Raw genomic sequence first — 23,014 nt, 5'->3', positions numbered from 1 at the left:
AGACGTAGCTGACTGATCAAGGCGGCTGCACTAAATCACCCAGGAGACCTAGCTGACTGATAAGGCGGCTGCACTAAATCACCCAGGAGACGTAGCTGACTGATCAAGGTGGCTGCACTAAATCACCCAGGAGACCTAGCTGACTGATCAAGGCGGCTGCACTAAATCACCCAGGAGATGTAGCTGACTGATCAAGGCGGCTGCACTAAACGGTAGATCTTCCATGCAGAGGAAACAGCCTTGTATCGGAAGAAGATAACATCGAGGACTTCCATAGCTAGACGGGAGAAGTCAGTGCCTGGTTTCAAAGGACAGGCGACTCTCTTGTTAGGGGCTAATGCACGTGGTGACTTTAAGCTGAAGGCAGTTCTCATTTACCATTCTGAAAATCCTAGGGCCCTTAAGAATTACTTTAAATCTACTCTGCCTGTGCTCTGTAAATGGAACAACAAAGCCTCTATGACAGCACACTGTTTAAAATATGGTTTACTGAATATTTTAAGCCCACTGTTGAGACTTTCTGCTCAAAGAAAAAGATTCAAAATATTAGAGCCCTGTTGACACAGTGGTTAAGTGATACAGCTGCTAACCAAAAGGCTGGCAGTTCATCCACCAGCTGCTCCATGGAAACCCTATAGTACAGTTCTACTCTGTCCTCTAGGGTTGCTCTGGGTCGGAATCAACTCTAAAGCAACGGGTTTGGTTTTTTGTTTTTGTTTTTTTTGGGGGGGGGTTCCAAAACATTGCTGCTCATTGACAATGCACCTGGTCACCCAAGAGCTCTGATGGAGATGCACAAGGAGATTAATGTTGCTTTCATGCCTGCTAACACAACATGCATTCTGCAGCCTGTGGATTAAGGAGTAATTTTGACTTTCAAGTCTTATTATTTAAGAAATACATTTTATAAGACTCTAGCAGCCATAGCTGCCACTGGAGCCCTGGTGGCACAGGGGTTAAGCATTCAGCTGCTATCCAAAAAGTCAGCAGTTCAAATCCACCAGTCACTCCTTGAAAACCTTACTGGGCAGTTTTACTTTGTCCTATAGGGTCTCTGTGAGTTGGAATTGACTCTACAGTAATAGCTGCCATAGTGATTCCTCTGATGTAAGTGGGCAAAGTAAAATGAAAACCTTCTGGAAAGGATGTACCATTCCAGATGCCATTAAGAACATTAGTGAGTCATGGGATGATAAAACTTTAGTGGATGAGAAGTTGCTTCTCACGGATGAGCAAGGGAAGTGGTTTCTTAGGAAGGAAGCTACTCCTGGTGAAGATGCTGTGAACATTGTTGGAATGACAAGAAAGGATTTAGAATATTACATGAACTTAGTTGAAAAAGCAGCAGCAGGGTTTGAGAGGATTGACTCCAATTTTGAAAGAAGTTCTACTGTGGATAAAGTGCTGTCAAGCAGCATCACATGCCATAGAGATCTTTCAGGAAAGGAAGATTGAATTGAAGAGGCAAACTTCATTTTCATTTTAAGAAATTGCCACAGCCACCCCAGCCTCCAGACCACCACCCTGATCAGTCAGCAGCCATCAGCATCAAGGTGAGACTCTCCACCAGCAAAAAGATTATGACTTACTGAAGGGTCAGATGATGGTTAGCATATTTTAGCAATAAGTTATTTTTTAATTAAGGTATATACATCATTTTTTTTAGAAATAATATGATTAGGGAAGAACTGCCTCCTCAAAGCAGTCAACCTTAATGACAGATGGAGTCAAGCTTTCAGGACCTTCATTTGCTGAGGTGGCACAACTCAAAATAAGAAACAGCTGCAAACACTCATTAATAATTGGAACATGGATAGTATGAGGTATAAAACTAGTAAAACTGGAAGTTGCAAAAAATGAAATGGACTGCATCAAGATCAATATCCTAGGCATTACTGAGCTGAAATGGACTGGTATTGGCCATTTTGAATTGGACAATCATGTGGTTTACTATGCCAGGATAGACAAATTGAATAGGAATGGCATTGTATTTATTGTCAAAAAGAACATTTCAAAATCTAACCTGATGTACAATGCTGTCAGTTATAGGATAACATTCATACACCTACAAGGAAGACCAGTTAATATAACTATTACTCAACTTTATACACCAAGTACTAATGCCAAAGATGAGGAAATTGAAGATTTTTGCCAACTTCTGCCATCCTAAATTGATCATTTAATCAAGATGCATTGATAATTACTGGTGATTGGAATTCGAAAGTTTGAAAGAAGAATGATCAGTAGTTGGAAAATATGGCCTTGGTGATAGAAACGACCTCAGAGATCACATGATAAAATTTTGCAAGATGAACTTCACTGAAAATACCCTTTTGTAACAACATAAACGGTGACTATACATGTGGACATCACCACATGGAATACACAAGAGTCAAATTGACTACATCTATGGAAAGAGACGATGGAGAAGCTCAATATCATCAGGCAGAACAAGGCCAGGGGCTGACTGCAGAACAGACCATCAATTGCTCATATGCAAGTTCAAGCTGAAGGAAATTAGAGCAAATCCACAAGAACCAAAACACAGCCTTGAGTATATCCTACCTGAATTTAGAGATCATCTCAAGAACAGATTTGACACATCGCTAATGACTGAAGACCAAATGAATTGTGGAATGACATCAAGGATGCCATACATGAAGAAAGCAAAGAGTCATTAAAAAGACAGGAAAGAAAGAAAAGACCAAAATAGATGTAAGGAGAGACTCAGAAACTTGCTCTTGAATGTACAGTACCTAAAGGGAAAGGAAGAAATGATGAAGCAAAAGAGCTGAACAGAAGATTTCAAAGAGAAGACAAAGTACAATAATGAAAAGTGCAAAGACCTGGAGTTAGAAAACCAAGAAGGAAGAAGCTCAGCATTTCTCAAGCTGAAAGAACTGAAGAAAAAATTCAAGCCTTGAATTGCAATATTGAAGCATTCAACTGCTAACCAAAAGGTCAGCAGTTCAAATCCATCAGCCATTCCTTGGAAACTTTCTGAGGCAGTTCTAATCTGTCCTATAAGGTCTCTACGAGTAGGAATTGACTTGACAGCAATGGGTTTTTGGGCAAAAGACTAAATGACGCAGGAAGCATCAAAAGAAGATGGAAGGAATACATAGAGTCACTGTACCAAAAAGAAGTGGTCAATGTTCAACCATTTCAGAAGGTAGCATATGATCAAGAACTCATAGTACTGAAGGAAAAAAATTTGCACTTCACTGAAGGGAATGGCCAAAAACAAGGCTCCAGGAATTGAAAAAATACCAAATTGAGACGCTTCAACAAAATGATGCAGCACGTGAAGGTGCTCACTCAAATATGTCAAGAAATTTGGAAGAGATCTTCGTGGGCAGCCGACTGGAAGAGATCTATATTTGTGCTCATTCCAAAAGGTCATCCAACCAAATGCAGAAATTATCAAATATTATCATTAATATCACATGCAAGTAAAATTTTGCTGAAGATCATTCAAAAGCAGCTGCAGCAATACATTGACAGGGAACTGCCAGAAATTGAAGCTGGATTCAGAAAAGGATGTGGAACAAAGGATATCATTACTGATATCAGATGAATCTTAGCTGAAAGCAGCAAATACCAGAAGTTTGCCTGTATTTTATTGATTATGCAAAGGCATTTGGCTGTATGAATCATAACAAATTATGGATAACATTGTGAGGAATGGGAATTCCAGAACACTTAATTGTGCTCATGAGCAGCCTGTGCATAGACCAAGAGGCAGTCATTCCAACAAAACAAGGGGATACTGTATGGTTTAAAGTCAGGAAAGGTGTATGTCAGGGTTGCATCCTTTCACTATACTAATTCAATCTGCATACTGAGCAAATAATCAGAAAAACTGGACTATATGAAGAAGAACGCAGCATCAGGATTGGAGGAAGACTCATTAACAATGTGTGATATGCAGGTGACACAACCTTGCTTGCTGAAAGCGAAGAGGACTTGAAGCACTGATGAAGATCAGACTACATCCTACAGTATGGGTTGCTAAAAATCAAAGATATCACTTTGGGGGCTAATGTACACCTGACTCAAGCAGTGGTATTTTCAATTGCCTCATATCCTTTGAAAACTGGACAATGAATAAGGAAGACTGAAGAATTGATACCTTTGAATTATGGCGTTGGCAAAGAATATTGAATATACCATGGGGCTGCCAGAAGAAGCAACAAATCTGTCTTGGAAAAAGTAAAGGAGAATGCTCCTTAGAAGCAAGGATGGTGAGACTTCATCTCACATACTTTGGACATGTTATCAGGAGGTACCTGTCCCTGGAGAAGGACATCCTGCTTGGTAAAGTGCAGGGTCACTGAAAAAGAGAAAGACCCTCAACAAGATGGATTGACCCAGTGGCTGCTGAGATGAGCTCAGGCATAGCAAGAATTGTGAGGATGACACAGGACCGGGCAGTGTTTTGTTCTGTTGTGCATAGGTTGCTATGAGTCAGGACCAACTTGACTGCACCTAATGAAACAGCATTATTTTTTAGTCATAATGCTATCACACACTTAATAGACTACAGAATAGTGTAAACATAACTTTTATATGCACTGGGAAACAAAAAAATTCATGTGACTAGCTCTATTGCAATATTCACCTTATTGCAGTAGCCTAGAACTGAACCCAAAATATCTCCCAGGTTCTTCTTCACATAGTCCAGTTTCTCAGCTTATTTGCTCAGCACGTACGTACGCATATATATCTATAGATATGTATATACATGTGCATATATACATGTATCTATATATATGTGTGTGTATATGCATATATATTTATGTATATCATAAAAGCACATAGGGGACACAGTTACAGATACTTCTTCGACATAACCAAACACCTCACAGGATTGATTTTCTGGGTTTGAAGCCTTAGGACCACAGTCTCATGGGACAACTTGGCTAATTGGCATAATATAGTTCATAAAGTTTGTATTCTACATCCTCATTTGGTGAGTAGCATCTGAGTCTTAAAAGCTTATGAGGGGCCATCTAAGATACAACTATCAATCTGTTCTCCTCTGGAGCATTAGAGAAAGAAGGAAACCAAAGACTCAGAAGATACTAGTCTGCAGGACTAACAGTCTACACAAACTACAACCTCATCTACCTTGAGACTAGAAGTAGATGGTGCCTGGCTACTACTAATGGCCATTCTGATGGGGCCACATTAGAGGGGTCCTTATAGAATGGGAGGAAAAATATAAAACAGAACTCAAATTCTTAAAAAGTCCATACTGGACTGGTTGAGAAGAGATGCCCTGAGATACTTCATAAACCTTGAATCAAAAATACCCCCTGAGGCCACCTTTTAGCTAAATAACAGATTGGCTCATATAATAAAGAATATTTCTCATAAGTACTGCCTACCTTTAAAAAATCATCTATATGAGATCAAATGGTCAAGAATTACTCTAAAGCAAAGATGAAAGGGTAAGGGGACAGGGAAACCAGATTACTAGAAATATCCAGAATGGAACTATTAAGAATGTTGACACATTGTGAAAATGTAACCAATGTCTCTGAACAATTTGTATAGCACTTGTTAAACGGGAGCCTAATTTGCTATGTAAACTTTCACCCAAAACACAGTATAATTTAAAAAAAAAAAAGCCAAATGATCTGATCTGTCAGTGAGACTTCTAGACTTCCACAGAAACTGCAAGTAGAAGGTAGTGTTAGAGTTGCTCCTGTATGGAAAGAGGAGTCCTGAATGGACCTTTTTGGCCATTCAGACGCTCCTTCTCCCCACTGTGCGGGGACAACCTAACCACCACCCTCCCCCTGCCCCCAACACACACATGCTGCTGTTATGAATGTAGCTTGTTCAGAAAACCAGTAAGAGGGAAATAAGCTTGTTTTCCATATATTCCTATCCTAAGAAAGTGGTGAATAGCTCAATTAAGTTTTCCTAAATAAGAGGAGTTTTATGAGGCTTTCCATCCCACTCCTTTCTGCATCCTCCACCACACCATACTTGCAATCTCATTACCCATTTAAAGGTGGCTTTTTGTCTCTTGTCAACCGTCTGTGCAACCAGCCTAGAGAGGAAATAAGATGAACATGCATCCACACGAGATGCAGACAGGCATGTGAGACAGCACACACCCCCTACAGTGAGACAGGAGATAGAAGCGGCTGGATAGCACACACCCCCTACAGTGAGACAGGAGATAGAAGCGGCTGCCTGCAGACAGGCCTCACTTCAAGCACTTTATGACACAAATTCCACTGTCTCAGGTTACTTTAAACTGTCATCATGGGACTTAAACATTTAGAAAGATACAGAGTTAAATAATATTCAAAGAACCCTATGTTATTCTATTCATTTAACTATAAAAGCTCCACCATATATATGTATATTTGTTGGGAGCTACTTTTTTTTTTTTTTTTTACTAAGCTGCTGTTGAGTCAGCCCCAACTCATGGTAACCCAATGCACAATGGAATGAAGTGTTGCCCCTAGCCCTATGCCATCCCCATGATAGGTTGAGATCAGACCGCTGTGATCCAAAGCATTTTCATTGGCTGATTTTTTTAGAAGTAGATTGCCAGGCCTTTACACATATGTATAATCATGACCACCTAATGGATAGAAAAATTTTTAATTATGTTGCCTTATATCATATATCACATTAGAAAAAGTCTGAAGGTATTTTATTTTGCAGAACATCAGCCACCCAATATCTACTTTTGTGAACAACAAGTTAAAGTAATTGGATCGTGAAGGTTTAGGGATAAAAATGACCTAAAAGATCATCTTGTCACCCTTCATTTTACAGATGAGAAAACTTAGGTCACAAGCTGTGAAGCACTTTGCCCGAGATCACTCTGGCCATTGCACTTATATGTACCACTGTAGCTTGGGCATGCTTAAGTCCACACTCCTTATTTAACTTGATATGAGGAGACTTGTTAGGGCTTGCTTGGAAGCAGGAAGGAAAGCGAGCTTCCGCCTAGTTCTCTAGGCAACTAGTTCTCATTTATTTGATTGCTTTTATTGTAAAAAGTTAAGAAATTAGAGCTTCCCCAAACCTGCTCCCTCCCCCAGCCATTTCTTAACATTCCCCAAATTATCATTTTTTACAAAAAGTTTTTCAGAATCATGTTCCTCTTAGATATTTTTCCTAGAAAACTGTTGATTGGTCTGGAGGTCAAGCCTGGTGTTAAAACTTCAAGAAACCCTGGCGCCCCCAGCTGCTGCTCCTTTCTTCATTGGAAGGGCTCCTGGTCAGTGCTGGGGTCCATTTTCTTACTGTTAAGTCCTGCCTTAATTGCCATGTTTTCATAAAAGAGGAAAGCATCTTCTCCCTGAGTTCAGGAGCAGTCTTGAGGCCAGGGGTAAGACATTTATTTGGTAAGTATTAAGGAGTTGTTGCTGAATGATAAAGGTGGGAAGGGGAAGGATGCCTTAGAAAAAACAGTGTCTATTCTTAGTGATGGAATTGCTTCCAGTTTGTTTTCCAGTTTCATGGAGAACAATTTTCTGCCTGCTTCCTGCGGTGTGTGTTCCAGTTCCCAGGGCATGCAATGCTTCTCTGCCTCGTTTCTCCAAAGGGCTCTTGGAAGGTGCATCTTGGGAGAGAAAATATGTGGGCTGCCAGAGGCTTCTGATTGTCTCCACCAGATCCTTCGCCCTTTCTTTGTTGAGAAGTCCCTGCCTGAGGATGGCCTGGATCTGTGTCAGCAGTGCTGGCTCCATTTTTACATCCTCTGGGCTATAGAGGAAGTTCCTGGGTCTTGAACTTTTTTTCTTGGGGTGCTCCACACCTGTGTCACCATACACAATGTATTTGAGAAGATTACCTTTTGATTTCCTTCCAGTGACTGGATCTAGGAGACAGTTGTGCACAGTGCTTGAGGACCTACTGCAGAAGTCCTTCACAAGCCCTTTCTGGGCCCATGGTAGGCTGCTGTCAGCAGGAGGCTTTCTCGGTGGCACTTCATGCTCTGGATGATTGAGAGACTCTGCAGAGAAAACCAGAGCCGACCTCATGCTCTCCTCCTTGGAGTCGACCTCTAGGGCCACCCTGGAAGCTGCCTCCGCTTACTTAAGTGGACCACTCCTGAGAGTTGGGTGGAGTCTGTTCTTGTCCAAGCTGAGTCTGAAGAGCATATTGTTCTCCCAAACTCTCCTGAATTATCACCTTCACAGCTGCTTCACTCTCATCTACCAAGGTGCTGGCATAGTTGGAGAACATGTCCTTGGAAGTGAGCCGTTTGACCAGATCCTTATTGCCCAGCAGGTGGGCATGCGCCAGCTCTGACCTCCAGAGCTTCAAGTGGCTTCGTTTGTAAAAGGCTTTCTGCTCCATTAGCCAGGTGTTGGCTTCATATTTCTTTATAAACTCCAGAAAACTGAGTTACTTTTTCAGCAAGTTCTCTTCTTTCCAGTTGAAGGACAGAATTGAGTAGGACTTCTCTGTCTCCATGAGCTTTTTTCTCTCTCCAAATTTGGAACAGCATCTGTTCTGATTTCCAAGGCTGTCCAACTAGCTTCGACGGTTGCTTGGCTGGTGACACCTCCCCAGGGTATCCAGTTGAGTCTGGAGATCTGACATCTCTCTGTCTACCCAGGGCCAGGTGGCCATGATCTGCCAGTGGGCCTCGAGGGTTCCTAGTGACTTGTGGGTACTGAGACCACAGGATTCCATTCCAGAGCCCTGGCGTTTGTGGCTAAGAACTCTATGGGTTGCCAAGTTACTTAACCTGGCAGTCAAGTGCTTCTTCCAAGGATGGGGGTGGGTGGTTTTTTCTTATATACTACAGGCCCAGGTTTCACCTGAGGATGGTCCGCCTCAAGGGGAAGGGGGCTTGAAGGCCACACACCATGATTGGTAGGAGCTGAACTGGCAGGGGCAGGGCTGAAAGTTCTGTGAGTTTACTTTTCAGTCACAAATGTTGAAGTTTCTTAAATTGGTGCCACTGGGTGGTGCAAACAGTTAACTGGCTGAAAACTGAAAGGTTGGAGGTTCAAGTTCACCCCGAGGCACCTTGGAAGAAAGGCTTGGAGATCTACTTCTGAAAAATTATTAATTGAAAACCCTATTTGGGAATGGAGTACAGTTCTACTCTGACACACGAGGTCACCATGAGTTGAAATCAACTTGACAAAAACTGATTTTTTTTTTTTTAGGGGGGAATCTCCCTGTTGGTGCTGATGGGGAGGTTTTTAATAAGGTTATTAATAGAGATACAGGATTTGGAAGTATAATCTGATAGGGGAACTTTCATGTAGAGTGGTTAAAAATGATACTATGTAGTTTTATTGAATGAATCTGTCAAGAATGGGATCTGTGGTCAGTTTGCAGAAGTTGGCCCTTTTCTGTTAGTGTGATATACAAGGACTTTATTCAAAGATGAGACTTCCTAAATTCTAAAAAAAAAAAAAAGAAAGAAAGGAGGAGGAGAAAAAGGTGGAGATACCTTTGCTGAGGGCACATCAGCTGTCAGCCATCCATCCCTGGATGCTGAGCTAAAGAAACCTTCTCCAGCATCCTCAGATAGGTTGACAGCAGGGTGGGCCACAGAACCCCTTGGATGGGACTAGCGACAATTTCCCAAGGTCCTAAATCCCTAACCCTGCCTCTGTCATCCTTCAAACCATAGCCGCCTTTACATGAGCACTTTCAAATAAGCTGCTGCATTTGTTATACCAGGAATTTAGTGTATTGTGTGGCCCCAGCCACAGTGCCACTCAAGATTGTGACCTGTTAAGGTTTCTTTATTTTTTAAACACTGACATTTTAACCGCTATAATCTTCCTCTCCTTAGGGTCCATCAGTGGCTACTCATACAGTATATAAATCAACCATGTCCTCTTCACCACCTACCACCTCACTTACTCCTATTTCCCAGGCTATCCCAATTTGCCTCAATACCAGCATACCCCAACCTCTTAGAGAAAATTCACATTCCTGAAATATTCCTGCCCCTTCGTTCTGCCCACAAGACCTTCTTGAAGTCTTTTCTTTCATGTATCAGACAACATGTAGACTCTCCTTTTGCTCTCCTTCCTTAAGAGTTACTGCTTTTCCACCCCCCACCGTGTGAAATTTCCTCATGAGCACAATTAAGTGTTCTGGAATTCCCATTCTTCACAATGTTATCCATAATTTGTTATGATCCACACAGTCGAATGCCTTTGCATAGTCAATAAAACACAGGTAAACATCCTTCTGGTATTCTCTGCTTTTAGAATATGAAGAACGGGGTGTCAGGATTGGAGGAAGACTCATAACAACCTGCGTTATGCAGATGACACAACCTTGCTTGCTGAAAGTGAAAAGGACTTGAAGCACTTACTAATACAGATGAAAGACCACAGCCTTCAGTATGGATTGCACCTCAACATAACCAAACCAAATCCACTGCCGTCGAGTCGATTCCAACTCATAGCGACCCTACGGGACAGAGTAGAACTGTCCCATAGAGTTTCTAAGGAGCGCCTGGTGGATTTGAGCTGCCGACTTCATGGTTAGCAGCCGTAGCACTTAACGACTAAGCCACCAGGGTTTCCCCTCAACATAAAGAAAACAAAATTCCTCACAACTGGACCAATGAGCAACATCATGATAAATGGAGAAAAGATTGAAGTTGTCAAAGATTTCAATTTATTTGGATCCACAATCAACAGCCATGGAAGCAGCAGTCAAGAAGTCAAAAGATGCACTGCATTGGGTAAATCTGCTGCAAAGTGTTGAAGAGCAAAGATGTCACCTTGAAGACTAAGGTGCACCTGACCCAAGCTGTGGTATTTTCAGTTGCATCACATGCATGTGAAAGCTGGACAACGAATAAGGAAGACCAAAGACAAATTGACGCCTTTGACTTGTCGTGTTGGCGAAGAATATTGAATATACCCATGGACTGCCAAAAGAACAAACAAATCTGTCTTAGAAGAAGTACAACCAGAATGCTCCTTAGAAGCAAGAATGTCGAGACTGTGTCTTACATACTTTGGACATGTCAGGAGGGATCAGTCCCTGGAGAAGGACATCATGCTTGGCAAAGTACATGGTCAGCAGAAAAGAGGAAGACCCTCAGTAAGGTGGATTGACATAGTGGCTGCAACAATGAGCTCAAGCGTAAAAACGACTGTAAGGATGGCGCAGGACCGGGCACTGTTTCATTCTGTTGTGCATAGGGTTGCTATGAGTTGGAACCGATGCGACAGAACCTATCAACAACAACACCTGTGTGAAAAAACAAAACTTTGATAGCTCCCTCACCTTCCTTACCAAAGGAAGCTCACCCCTCTACTTACACATAGGGCATTTTTATTGGGAAAATCGAATAGATGCAGAAGTTATTTCTAAACTAGGAAATGTTACACAAGCCTAAATGAGTTTCCCTGAATTCAAGTTCTCCCCAAACATCCAGGCCACTCTTCCCTCAATGGATGGCTGTTATCCAGTTGGAGGGGCTGACCCCAAAACAATGCCCAGCCCCAGGGATAAGCACTGATTAGTCTAAGCAAATCAGGGTCATGCCATCTGCCTTTCCACAGTGAGTGACCTGGAGAAGGGCAAGCCAAAACCAATTTGGGACTGTGAGATATGACAAGATGTTCACTATGGGCCCTGGGAAAATAGCATGGTTGCTTCCATGAGAGAATTTTTGAAAGCAAAACTCTTCCCTAAAATGTGACCAAGGAAGCAAGTAGCCCCAGAGATTACAGTCAGCCTTTCTACCAGAAAGGAGACTAACCCTGAGATAATAAAAAAAAAAAAAAACCCTGAGATAATACAGGACTTAAAATCACATTGCTGAGCCATTGGTCACATAAACCCAGGAGACTGCAGCTAACCATCCTAAATTTATATACTGACAGGAAAATTGTGCTTCTTACCAAAACACCACAATTTCTTTATGGGAGGAGAGGGCTTTGTGAAAATGACATTGGCCCATTGCACAATAGAAAGACAACCATCACAATGGGTTAGGTACTTGGATTTTTTTCATTGCAGCTGGTAAAGGGGCTGAATTTACCTGGTTGAGCCTTTGTTGACTTCGCTTTTCCTTCCCCTGGTGTCTCTCCTAGCCTGAGCCCCTACAAGTCAGAAATTCTAGTTTATTTTACAATCAACAGAGCCAGCACTGTGCTTTAAAACCTCCAGAGATGATAGTCAAATATTTAACAACTTGGCACTGACCAATCAGAACAGAATCAGCTGTAAACAACCATGGCAGCAGGGAACTGCCTGCCCCTGAAACAGTGCCTCATTATCAATGTGCCCAACCATCATAAAATTGGACAGCTGTAAGGAGTCTTCAAGGTAAATTAACTTAACCTCATTATATGCGGATTAATTCTGTGATGATGCACTGGTGCTGGAAAAGAGAAGAGAGGCCCAGCAAGCCCTTGGTGAAGGTTAGCACCCAGCAACACACACAGCTATACAAAGCTCCAGATAAATATTCAGAGTGTTGTCCCTATGTGATTGTGGTAGGGACACTCACTCCTGTTATAGACACAGCACCAGGTGGCATGATTCCCTCACAGTCAAAGGACTTCAACTCAGGTGATCAGATTGGAATGCCCCTGAAGTCAATGAGATGTATACTGTCCAACTGAAGTTTAGTTCCATGACTACAGTCTGCATTTCAATCCCATTTTTACACTTTCTTGAAAAACATTCTGTTCACCGAGTTGCCTAAGATGGGAACCTCAAAGACATCTTGTTTCTGACCCTGCCTTTGAGCAAATGATATTGACCTATTTTGCACACTGTATAGAGGGGTCCCTCTTTGACCCTTAAATAGAAAGACAGCCACCACAATGGGTTGGGCTGTTGGATTTTTTTGTTGCAGCTGGTGAAGTTGTTCCTCTAGTTCTATAGACACCATTTCAGAAATGTCTCTCATACAATCCAGCAATCCCACTCCTAGAAATATATCCTAGAGAAACAAGAACTGTCACTTGATAGACATATGCATACCCATGTTCATTGCAGCATTATTCACAATAGCAAAAAAAATGGAAACAACCTAAGTGCTTACCAACAAATAAATGGATAAAAAAAACTATGGCACATACACACAATGGAATACTACACAAGGATAAAGAACAATGATGAATTTGGTAAACATCTCACAACATGGATGAATCTGGAGGACATTAGGCTGAGTGAAATAAGTCAATCACAAAAGGACAAACACTGTATGAGACCACTATTGTAGAAACTCATGAAAAGTTTACACACAGAAAAACAACCGTTGATGGTTATGAGGGAGGGCAGGAGTAGGGAGGGAAAAATCACTAACTAGACAATAGATAAGTGGTAACTTGGTGAAGGTAAGACAGTACAGAATACCGGGGAAGTGAGCACAACTTGACCAAGGCAAAGTCATAGCAGCTTCATAGACACATCCAAACTTCCTGAGGGACTGAGTTACTGGGCTGAGGGCTGGGGACCACAGTCTCGGAGGACATCTAGCTTAATTGGCATAGCATAGTTTATAAAGAAAATGTTCTACATCCTACTTTGGTGAGTAGCATCTGAGATCTTAAATTAAAAGCTTATGAGTGGCCATCTAAGACAAGTATACTGGTCCCACCCAGTCTGGAGCAATGGAGAATAAAGAAAATCAAAGACACAAGTGAAAGATTAGTCCAGAGGACTAATGGACCACAACTACCACAGCCTCCACCAGACTGAGTCCAGTACAACTAGATGGTGCCTAGCTACCACTACAGCTGCTCTGACAGGGATTACAAAAGAGGGTCCCAGACAGAGCTGGAATAAAGATGTAGAACAAAATTCAAACTCACAAAAAACTCCATACTTACTGGTCTGACAGACTGGAGAAACCTGAGAGTATGCCATCCTTTTAACTCAGTACTGAAGTCACTCCTGAGGTTCACACTTCAGCCAAAGATTAGACAGGCCTGTAAAACAAACAGTAATACATATAGTTCAACCATGTATACCATACTAAAGGGGCATAACAGACCAGGGGCAAGGATGAGAAAGCAGGATGGGACAGGAAATGGGAAACCCAAGGTTGAGAAGGGGAGAGTATTGATGCATCGTGGGTTGACAACCAATGTCATAAAACAATATGTGTATTAATTGTTTAATGAGAAACAATTTGCAAAAATAAAAATAAATAAAAATTTAAAAAGCACTGACCTGCCTGTGAAGGCCTGTGTCTGTGAGGAAGGGCCAACAAGCCACAAAGACCTGCAGAAAGAATAGCAAAGGGTAGAATTAACCCTCTGAATGATGCAGCCTGTCCACCTGGGTAAGTGCACCTATAAAAAGACAGGTATTTTGGGCTATAATAACCTAGTGATACCAGTCACTAGGACCCTCCTCCTCACTCTGTGTCCTCCTGAATAAAGTAGTTTGCCAGGTAGATGTGCCTTCAGGGGGAAAACATGATAGCAGTGAACATGACAGCCAGGTTGGCTCTGGGTTTTTTCTTCTCCTCGTAAGTTTATAAATCAGGAAAATCATTCTGTTCATGTTTTCTGGCCTCTTCTGAGTGTGTTTGATGTGTGTTTGCTTCCATGAAGGTTGAGAACTTCCTTGCAGGTCAGTCTTCATTTGGCCTCTGACTTCTAAGTGATGCCCCAGGATAATGTGCCAAAATACCAGAAAGAAACCAGTTACTATTGAGTCCACTCCGAGTCATGGTGTACCCATGTTTGTCAGAGTAGAACTGTGCTCCATAGGGCTTTTCAGTGGCTGATTTTTTGGAAGGAGATCACCAGACCTTTCTTCTGAGGCACCTCTCAGTAAACTCATACCTCCAACCTTTCAGTTAGCAGCAAAATGCATTAACCGTTGACAGTTACCTGTCAACTGAGAGTCATCTGTATCTAAAACTCAAATAACCACCCAGGGACTCCATGCCAAAATAGTTATAAAGAAATTAGACTTGTTATGAAGCCATAGGTTCACTCAGGTCTACATGGGCAGTATCTGAAACACTGGCTGTTCTCTACCACCTTCCCAGGCCAGGCCTCCCTCTGTAAGCTCAAAGGAGGCGAAACACAAGCTGTGGTCTTCCTTGACACAGCAGACAGGCAATCAGTGCGTGTGGAATCAGTGGCATTCAATGGATCTCAGTGTAGGCAGAAGGTGGGTCCATGGGGGAATGAAGCCAGGTCTCACAGGGCTCTGGGTGCGTCAGGACTTCACAACAGTACAAACGCTATATTCAAATTCAGCATGCAGACCAAACCATCTATTCATTGAGCATCTGCTGTGTGTTCACGCTGACAAACACTGGGCTGGTTCTGGGACGATGCCAGGAAGCCCTTGAAGCTTCTCTCTAGGGTGGACAGTTGTGGAAGCTCAGGCAGCAGGACAGCCAAGCCCATTCTGCTGCTCTGAGGTCTCAGAACTGGAGAGTAAAGAAGTCAGCCTGTGATGAGAGGTCTGAGCCCAGAGAGGGCACAGGACTTGCCAAAGTCACCCAGAGAGCTAAAGCCAGAGTTGGAGCTAGGACTCAAGCCTGGGACCCTGTGCTCTTTCCACTGCACCTGTTGTCCTCTGCTCATGGCCCTGTTGGGAGACAGCTGACAAAATGTAAGGTTGGTGAGGCATGCTGTCTGTGGGCACAGCAGTAGGGGACACTCGCCTCCTCGATCTAGAGTATATAGAGCTCTCTGAATGCAGGTGTGTCTTGCCCCTTCTGCCCTCCCCATAGGTGCTGCCAACTGTGAACAGGCAGCACCAGATCTCTCAGTCCTGGAGGCCCCAGAGAACACAGAGATCCTTTAGACCCTTCAAGTGAACTCATTTCCTCTTGCTCATGTAGCTCAACTTCAACATTAATTTGTCAAAGTCTGTCTTTTAACTCTGTATTATCAAAGACATCCTCCCAAAGAGAAAGAAGGGGACAAAAAAAAGAGTATAAGAATGGAATATCCAGTAAATGCAGCCTTGCCCTGCATGGGCTGTGAGGTGCGCCCAGGAGAGGGGCACCTAAGTTTGGTTGATGGAACTCTGCAAGGCTTCCTGAGGAAGTGTTCATTCCTTGTGACTCTTGAAGTGGTCTTTAAACCATTTTCAATTTGGCTCTTGCTCTGAAAGTGGCTTAAGAGCAAGGGGTTTCTGCTCCAATTGAGAGTGAAAGAAAGGGTAGCAGGAGGCAAGCCCACTCCCTTTGCTCCTCAGCAAGGGCAGAGGACTGCTCCATGCTTGTGGCCGCAGGTAGGAAACATGGCCTATGCTTACATCCAACTCCCAGGTACTTTCTGGTAGATAAGAGTGGGCTCCTTTTTGGTAGGGAAAGTGAGTAATGGTTAGCCACTCCTCCATCATCTTGTCAGCAGGCTATAAAGAAAGCCAGTGTCAGATCAAATTCTGCCATAGAAATTATTAAAACACCCTTGTTAGTAGACATGCACAGAAGACTTCATGCAAGAGGCTCTGTAAGTTCTTTTCCCTCAGGGACTTGGAGCCTCCAAACTTACATGAAAGGTTTACATAGGCATTTGTAGCAGTGATCCAGAGACAGGCTCTGTCACTTTAGCACTGGTATCAAAACAGAGTTCCTCTGATCCCATGTCTGCACATATTTACGGATCAAGCCCTCAGTGTCCTTCCCAAGGGCCAGGCTACAAGCCTCCCTGGATTCCTATATCCTGTTCTTGCAAGGTGAGGCTCGTCTCTTAAGTATTTTAGCCAGGATACATGTCTTGAATAGCCTCAATTTTACCAGTGCAAGCCATTTCTAACATTTATCATACTAATTCAGAAGCCACCAATGTCACCAGTAAAACCCATTTTTAGTGTTTACTATGGAACTAGCACAGCGTCTCTTGTACATTGGCTGTAAAGACTACCAAAGCATGTGTAGTTGCCTCTTCTAGAGTGTGGCCCTTGAACAAATGGCCAGCCAACTGCCTGGAGGCAGATTCCTTTTAGAATACCAGGTGCACTTGCAGCATAAGGCCAAAACACACACACACAATGTCAAGCTCCTTATGTTCTACTCTGTCCTATAGGGTTGCTATGAGTCAGAATCAACTCAATGGCAACAGGTTCGCTTTCTGGACACCGTAGTATTTTTTTTTTTTAAAGAACAGGAATTTATTTTATTACAGTTCTGAAGGCTAGAAGTCCAGCACACAGTCTCTACCGTCATGATTAGTTTTGTGAACTGCTCTCCTGGTTTCTGGTGTCTGCCAGCAATCCTTGGCTATTCTTGGTGATCCTTGGCATTCCTTGGTCTCTGTCTTTCCACTATTTGTGTCTGTGTCCATTCTGGTCTTTTTATAACTCAGAAGTTATTAAGTTTGGTATTCACCCTACACTGGTATGAACTTATAACAAAAAGCAAATTCTATTTCCAAACAGGATCATATCCACAGATACAGGGGTTAGGATTCAACACATATTTTCAAGGAACACAATTCAATCCACAACAGTATTATTTTAGAGAAAAGAAAGTTACCTAAATAACTTCTTTTGGGGGGGGGGGGTGTAACATTTCATTTTATTTATTTATTTATTTTGAGAAAATAGCAATTATTATATACTGGATATCCTTAAGTTTAAGAAAGTTGTCTTCTAATAGCTATTTATTATGACATTTCCTCCTTTTGTTCTGGTTGTTTATTCAGAAACAACTATTATCCATATGAGGTCTCCTTTTTTTTTATCTTCTCTATTGTCCATATTCTATCCAATTTTTAAAATATTGTTTATGACATTGGTTAACAACCCCACGACATGTCAACATTCTCCTTTCTCCAACTTGGGTTCCTTATTACCATATTTCCTGTCCCCTCCTGCCTTCTAGTCCTTGCCCCACAGCTGTTGTGCCCCTTTAGTCTCATTTTGCTGTATGGACCTGTCCAATCTTTGGCTGAAGGGTAAACCTCAGGATTGACTTCATTACTGAGCTGAAAGGGCATCCGGGAACCATACTCTCAGGGTTTCTCCAGTCTCTCTCAGGCCAGCAAGTCTGGTCTTTTTTTATTTTGTGAGTTAGAATTTTGTTCTACATTTTTTTCCAGCTCTGTCTGGTATCTCTTATTGTGATCCCTGTCAGAGCAGTCAGTGGTGGTAGACTCAGTCTACCATCTAGTTGTGCTGGAGTCAGTCTGGTGGAGGCTGTGATTGTTGTGGTCCATTAGTCCTTTGAACTAATCTTTCCCTTGTATCTTTGTTTTTCTTCTTTTTCCCTTGCTCCAGATGGGGTGAGACCAGTGAAGTATCTTAAATCGCCACGCAAAGCTTTTAAGACCTCAGATACTACTCACCAAAGAAGAATGTAGAACATTTTCTTTAAAAACTATGTTATGCCATTTGAGCTAAATGTTCACCGAGACCATGGTCCCCACAGCCCTCAGCCCAGTAATTTGGTCCCTCAGGGAGTTTGGATGTGTCTATGAAGCTGCTATGACCTTGCTTTGAACAAGTTGTGTTGGCTTCTCCAGTATTGTGTGCTGTTTTACCCTTCACCAAAGTTACTGCTTATCTATTGTCTATTTAGCTTTTTCCATCCCCACCGCTCCCTTCCCTTGCAACCATCAAAGATTGTTTCTTTTTGCGTGTAAACCTTTTCATGAGTTTTTATAGTAGTGGTCTCATACAATATTTATCCTTTTGTGATTGACTTATTTCACTCAGCATAATGCCCTCCAGATTCATTCATTTTGTGGCATGCTTCGCAGATTCAGCATTGTTCTTTATCATTGCATAGCACTCCATTGTGTGTATGTACCATAGTTTGTTTATCCATTCATCTGCTGATAGGCATCTAGGTTGTTTCCATCTTTTTGCTATTGTAAACAATGTTGCAATGAACATAGGTGTGCATGCCTCTATTCATGTGACAGCTCTTATTTCTCTAGAATATATTCTTAGGAGTGGGATTGCTGGGTCATATGGTATTTCTATTTCTAGCTTCTAAGGAAGTGCCATATTGTTTTCCAAAATGGTTGTACTATTTTGCATTCCCACTAGCAGTGCATAAGAGTTCCAATCTCCCTGCAGCCTCTCTAACATTTGTTATTTTCTTTTTTATTTGTGCCAGTAATGCTGGGGTTAGATGGTATCTCATGGTGGTTTTGATTTGCATTTCTCTAATGGCTAGTGATTGCGAGCAAATAGGGACAGATTTACTTCTTCCTCACCAATCTGGATCCCCTATATTTCTTTTTCTTGTCTAATTACTCTAGCTAGGACTTCCAGCACAATGTTTTTACTGTTTGGGTGAAGTCTTTTGATGAGCATAAGTGTTTAATTTTTAGAAGATTCTAGTCATCTAGTTTATCTTCAGGAACTTGTGTGTTGTTAGTTATGGTTTGTATACTGTTAATGCCGTGTATTAGGGCCTCTAGTGTTGATCCTATTTTCTATGATCTTTAGAGTTTTTGGTTTTATATTTAGGTCTTTGATCCATTTTGAATTAGCTTTTCTGTATGGTGTGAGGTATGGGTCCTGTTTCATTTTTTTGTAGCTGGACATCCAGTTTTGCTGGCACCACTTGTTAAAAAGACTGTCTTTTCCCCATTTGATGGACTTGAGGCCCTTGTCAAAGATCAAGTGACTGTAGGTGGATGGGTTTACATCTGGGTTCTCAATTTTGTTCCACTGGTCAGTGTGTCTGTCGTTGTACAAGTACCAGGCTGTTTTAACTACCATAGCTGTATAATGTGTTCTGAGATCAGGTAGTCTGAGTCCCCCTACTTTATTCTTCTTCTTCAGTAGTGCTTTACTTATCCAGGGCCTCTTTCCTTTTCATATAAAGTTAATGATAAGTTTTTCCATCTCTCTAAAGAATACTGTTGGTATTTGGATCAGGATTGTATTGTATTTCTAGATTGCTTGCTATAGAATTGTCATTTTCACAATGTTGAGTCTATACTGCTTTATCTGTGTGTTCCTTGGCTTGCTCTGCAAGTTGCCTGATCTCCTTCCTGATGTCTTGAAGAGTTCTGTACAGTAATCTTTTGTATTCTGCAGCAAGTAATTCCAGGAAGGCACCTTCATCCAGAAGACACATTGATTCTTTGTTCTGAGAGCTTGTTGAAGCAATCATGGTCTGTTTCTTTATGTGATTTGATATTGACTGTTGTCTCCAAGCCATCTATACGTTATTGTATTACTTTATGTTTGGTTACTGTATCCTAGCTTCTTGCTTTGTTTTGTTTTGATATGCCCAAATAGGTTGCCTGAATGAGTTAGCTTGAATATTTTCCCCTTTGAAGCTCTAACGTCCTGTCACCAGATGGCTAGAGCTGTTATCAGGTATATCAGTCTAGGAGTCCATTCACTTTTCTTGTATGGCTTCAGCTCAGATATCCAGGTAGTTGGTCGTCAATTGTGTGGTACAGGCTCTGTCCTACAGTCTTAGAGGGGCAGGGGTGATTGGTATAGGTACCAGTATCTGGTTGCAGCAGGAGGTCATGCTCTGATAAGGCAAAGGGCTGACAACTGTCCCCTGTCTGTGAGGAAAGCACATTCCTGTTCCCTGGAGTGCACAGGTGGGTGGGTTCTGCAGATGGACCATGGGCACCCAATGCCTTTGTTTGTAAGGGCTGGGAGATACCAGTTATCCTTGGGCCCCTGTCGCGGGTGGCTGGGTGGCCTGAGTGGACCCACCAGTCCTTAGGCCACTGGTGTGGGCAGGTGAGGACCCTGTTTAATAGGTAAACCAGTGTCAAACATCAAACACTCACCTCTCCACTGAACAGCTGAAACAGTTGCAGTCTGCCAACAAGGGGCTATTCTCCTGAAATAGGCCCACACAGGTGCATGCAGGGGGGAAAAGTATTCAAAGTCCACAGACCGTTTATGCCTGGACAGGAACTGCTTCTGTTCTGAGCTTCCTGGTTTAGTGGAACTGGCAGATTATCTTTTCCCCAATTGTGAATTTATTCCTTTTCCAAGGCAGGGAGAATGGCTCAGGGCACGTAGCAAAACCTATCTCAGGCCCAGGGAAATCGACAGCCACTGATGCTGGTTTGGGCGCTGGGGGCACGGTAAAATATAAGCAGGTACTTGGCTTTTGCCGAGAGTGCTGTTCTTCTCTGGTTCTGGAGATGTGAGTAGGCTGTGCAGCTAGCTGTTTCTTCCTGAGGAAACTGTGGTCGAACGCTGCCACCAGCCCACCGCAGCCTGATGGTTCCCCCCATTTCAGGTCTGGCATCTCCTCTCCGCTTCTGAACCAACTCTCCTTCACCCTACTGCTCAGTCCATTTTCTAACTTTGCCTTTGATGTTCAGGGATCCTAGCTTGTTATAAACGGTATCATTTCACTTGTTTTTTTGGGTCTTTGTTGTAGAGGGTTCACCAGAAGTGTCTGACTACTCCACCTCTCTGGGAGTTTTTTTTTTTTTTAATTACCCTTTCAATCTCTTTTCTTGTTATGAGTCTGTTCAGATTTTCAACATCATTTTGTGTTAGTTTGGGTAGGTTGTGTGTTTCTAGAAATTTGTCCATTTCCTCTAGGTTTTCAAATTTGTTGGAGTATTGTTTTTCATAGTACTGTTATGACCCTTTTTATTTCAGTTGAGTCTGTTGTAATGGCCCCCATTTCATTTCTTATTCAAATTATTTGCATTCTCTCCTGTTTTTCTTTTGTCATCTCACCCACTGGTTTGTCAATTTTGTTGATCCCTTCCAAGAACCAACTTTTGGTTTTGTTGATTTTTTCTATTTCATTCATTTCTGCTCTGATCTTGAGTATTTCCTTTCCTCTGGTGGCTGTGGACTTCTTTCACTGTTCTCTTTCTATTTGTTGGAGTTGTGTGGCTAATGTTTTGATTTTATCCCTTTCTTCTTTTTTGATATGTGCATCTATTGCTATAAATTGACCTGTGAGCATTGCCTTTGCTGTGCCCCAAAGGTTTTGGTACGATGTATTTTCATTCTAGTTTTATTCTAGGAATTTTTGATTGCCTCTTTGATTTCTTCTATTACCCAATGGTTTTAAGCAGGGTGTTATTCAGTTCCCATGTAATTGATTTTTCTTCCTTCCTCTTCCTGTTGCCGTTTTCTACTTTGATGGTGTTGTGATCATAGAAGATACTTTGTATTATCTCAATGTTTTGGATTTTGTTGATGGTTACTTTGTGGTCTAAGATGTGGTCTATTCTGGAGAATGTTCCATGTGAATTAGAAAAGAATGTGAACTTTGTAGCTGTTGGACACAATGTTCTATATATGTCTGTGAGGGCAAGTTGGCTGATTGTGGCCTTTAGATTTTCTGTATTTTTGTTGAGTTTCTTTCTAGATTTGTCTCCTTTACATAGGGTGGTGTGTTGAAGTCTCTTATTATATTTGTGGAACTTCCAATTTCTCTTTTCAGTACTGTTAGAGTTTGTTTTATGTATTTTGGAGCCCTGTCATTGGGTGTGTAGATATTTATTATGGTTCTGTCTTCATGATAGATCACCATGTTTTTTATGGTTGATTTTGTTTTAAAGTCTATTTTATCTGAGATTAGTATTGCCACTTCTGCTTTTTTTGGGTAGCTGTTTGCTTGATATATTTTTTCTATCCTTTGATTTTTTGTAAATTTATGTCTTTGTTTCTAAGGTGTGTCTCTTGTAGAGTATTGATAGATGCTGCTTTTTTTTCATACATTCTGTCACTCTTTGCTCTTTATGGGCTCATTTAAGCCATTTATGTTCTGTGTGATTATTGATAGTTGTGAGTTTATTGCTGTCTTTTTGTAGTGCCTGTGTGTGCGTGTGTGTGTGTGTGTGTGTGTGTGTGTGTGTGTTGCTCATATTTTCTTTTTACTGTCCTGGGCTGAATTTCTTTTGTTTGTGGATTTTTTTTGTTTTTCATTTCTTTTGCTTTTGTAGATTTTGTCTTCACTGAGACTTTATGTTTTTTTTTTCTTTATTTTGATGAGTATGTTTGTTAACTTTCTTTGTGGTTACCTTGAAATTTACTCTTCCTAAGTTTGAACCAGTCTTTTATTACTTGGTATTGCCTTGCCTTCCTCTCCATTTGAACATTCTATACCTACACTGTTTATTCCCTCTTTTATTGTTGTGACATTGTTGTCATTTACAGA

At 41.8% G+C, this 23,014-nt stretch overlaps 2 long non-coding RNA genes across 2 annotated transcripts in view; one reads left to right on the top strand and one right to left on the bottom strand.

Annotated features, from left to right (window-relative positions):
- The first annotated feature begins 5 nt into the window (after window positions 1–5).
- Window positions 6–14,149, top strand: LOC126057201 (uncharacterized). Its single transcript, XR_007512448.1, has 2 exons — window positions 6–8,760; window positions 10,218–14,149. It is a non-coding gene; the product is annotated as an uncharacterized LOC126057201 (long non-coding RNA).
- LOC126057203 (uncharacterized) overlaps window positions 13,834–23,014 on the bottom strand; it is a 31,397-nt gene continuing 22,216 nt past the window's right edge. Inside the window, exons 2-3 of the long non-coding RNA XR_007512450.1 lie at window positions 14,155–14,205; window positions 13,834–13,910 (exon numbers count right to left, since the gene is read on the bottom strand). This is a non-coding gene — a long non-coding RNA (uncharacterized LOC126057203). The remainder of the gene's footprint in view (window positions 13,911–14,154; window positions 14,206–23,014) is intronic.

Source organism: Elephas maximus, chromosome 13 (assembly GCF_024166365.1).
Source record: "Elephas maximus indicus isolate mEleMax1 chromosome 13, mEleMax1 primary haplotype, whole genome shotgun sequence".
Lineage (NCBI taxonomy): Eukaryota > Metazoa > Chordata > Mammalia > Proboscidea > Elephantidae > Elephas > Elephas maximus.
The sequence above is the reverse complement of the archived record's forward strand: the minus strand, read 5'-3'. Positions and strand labels throughout refer to the sequence as shown.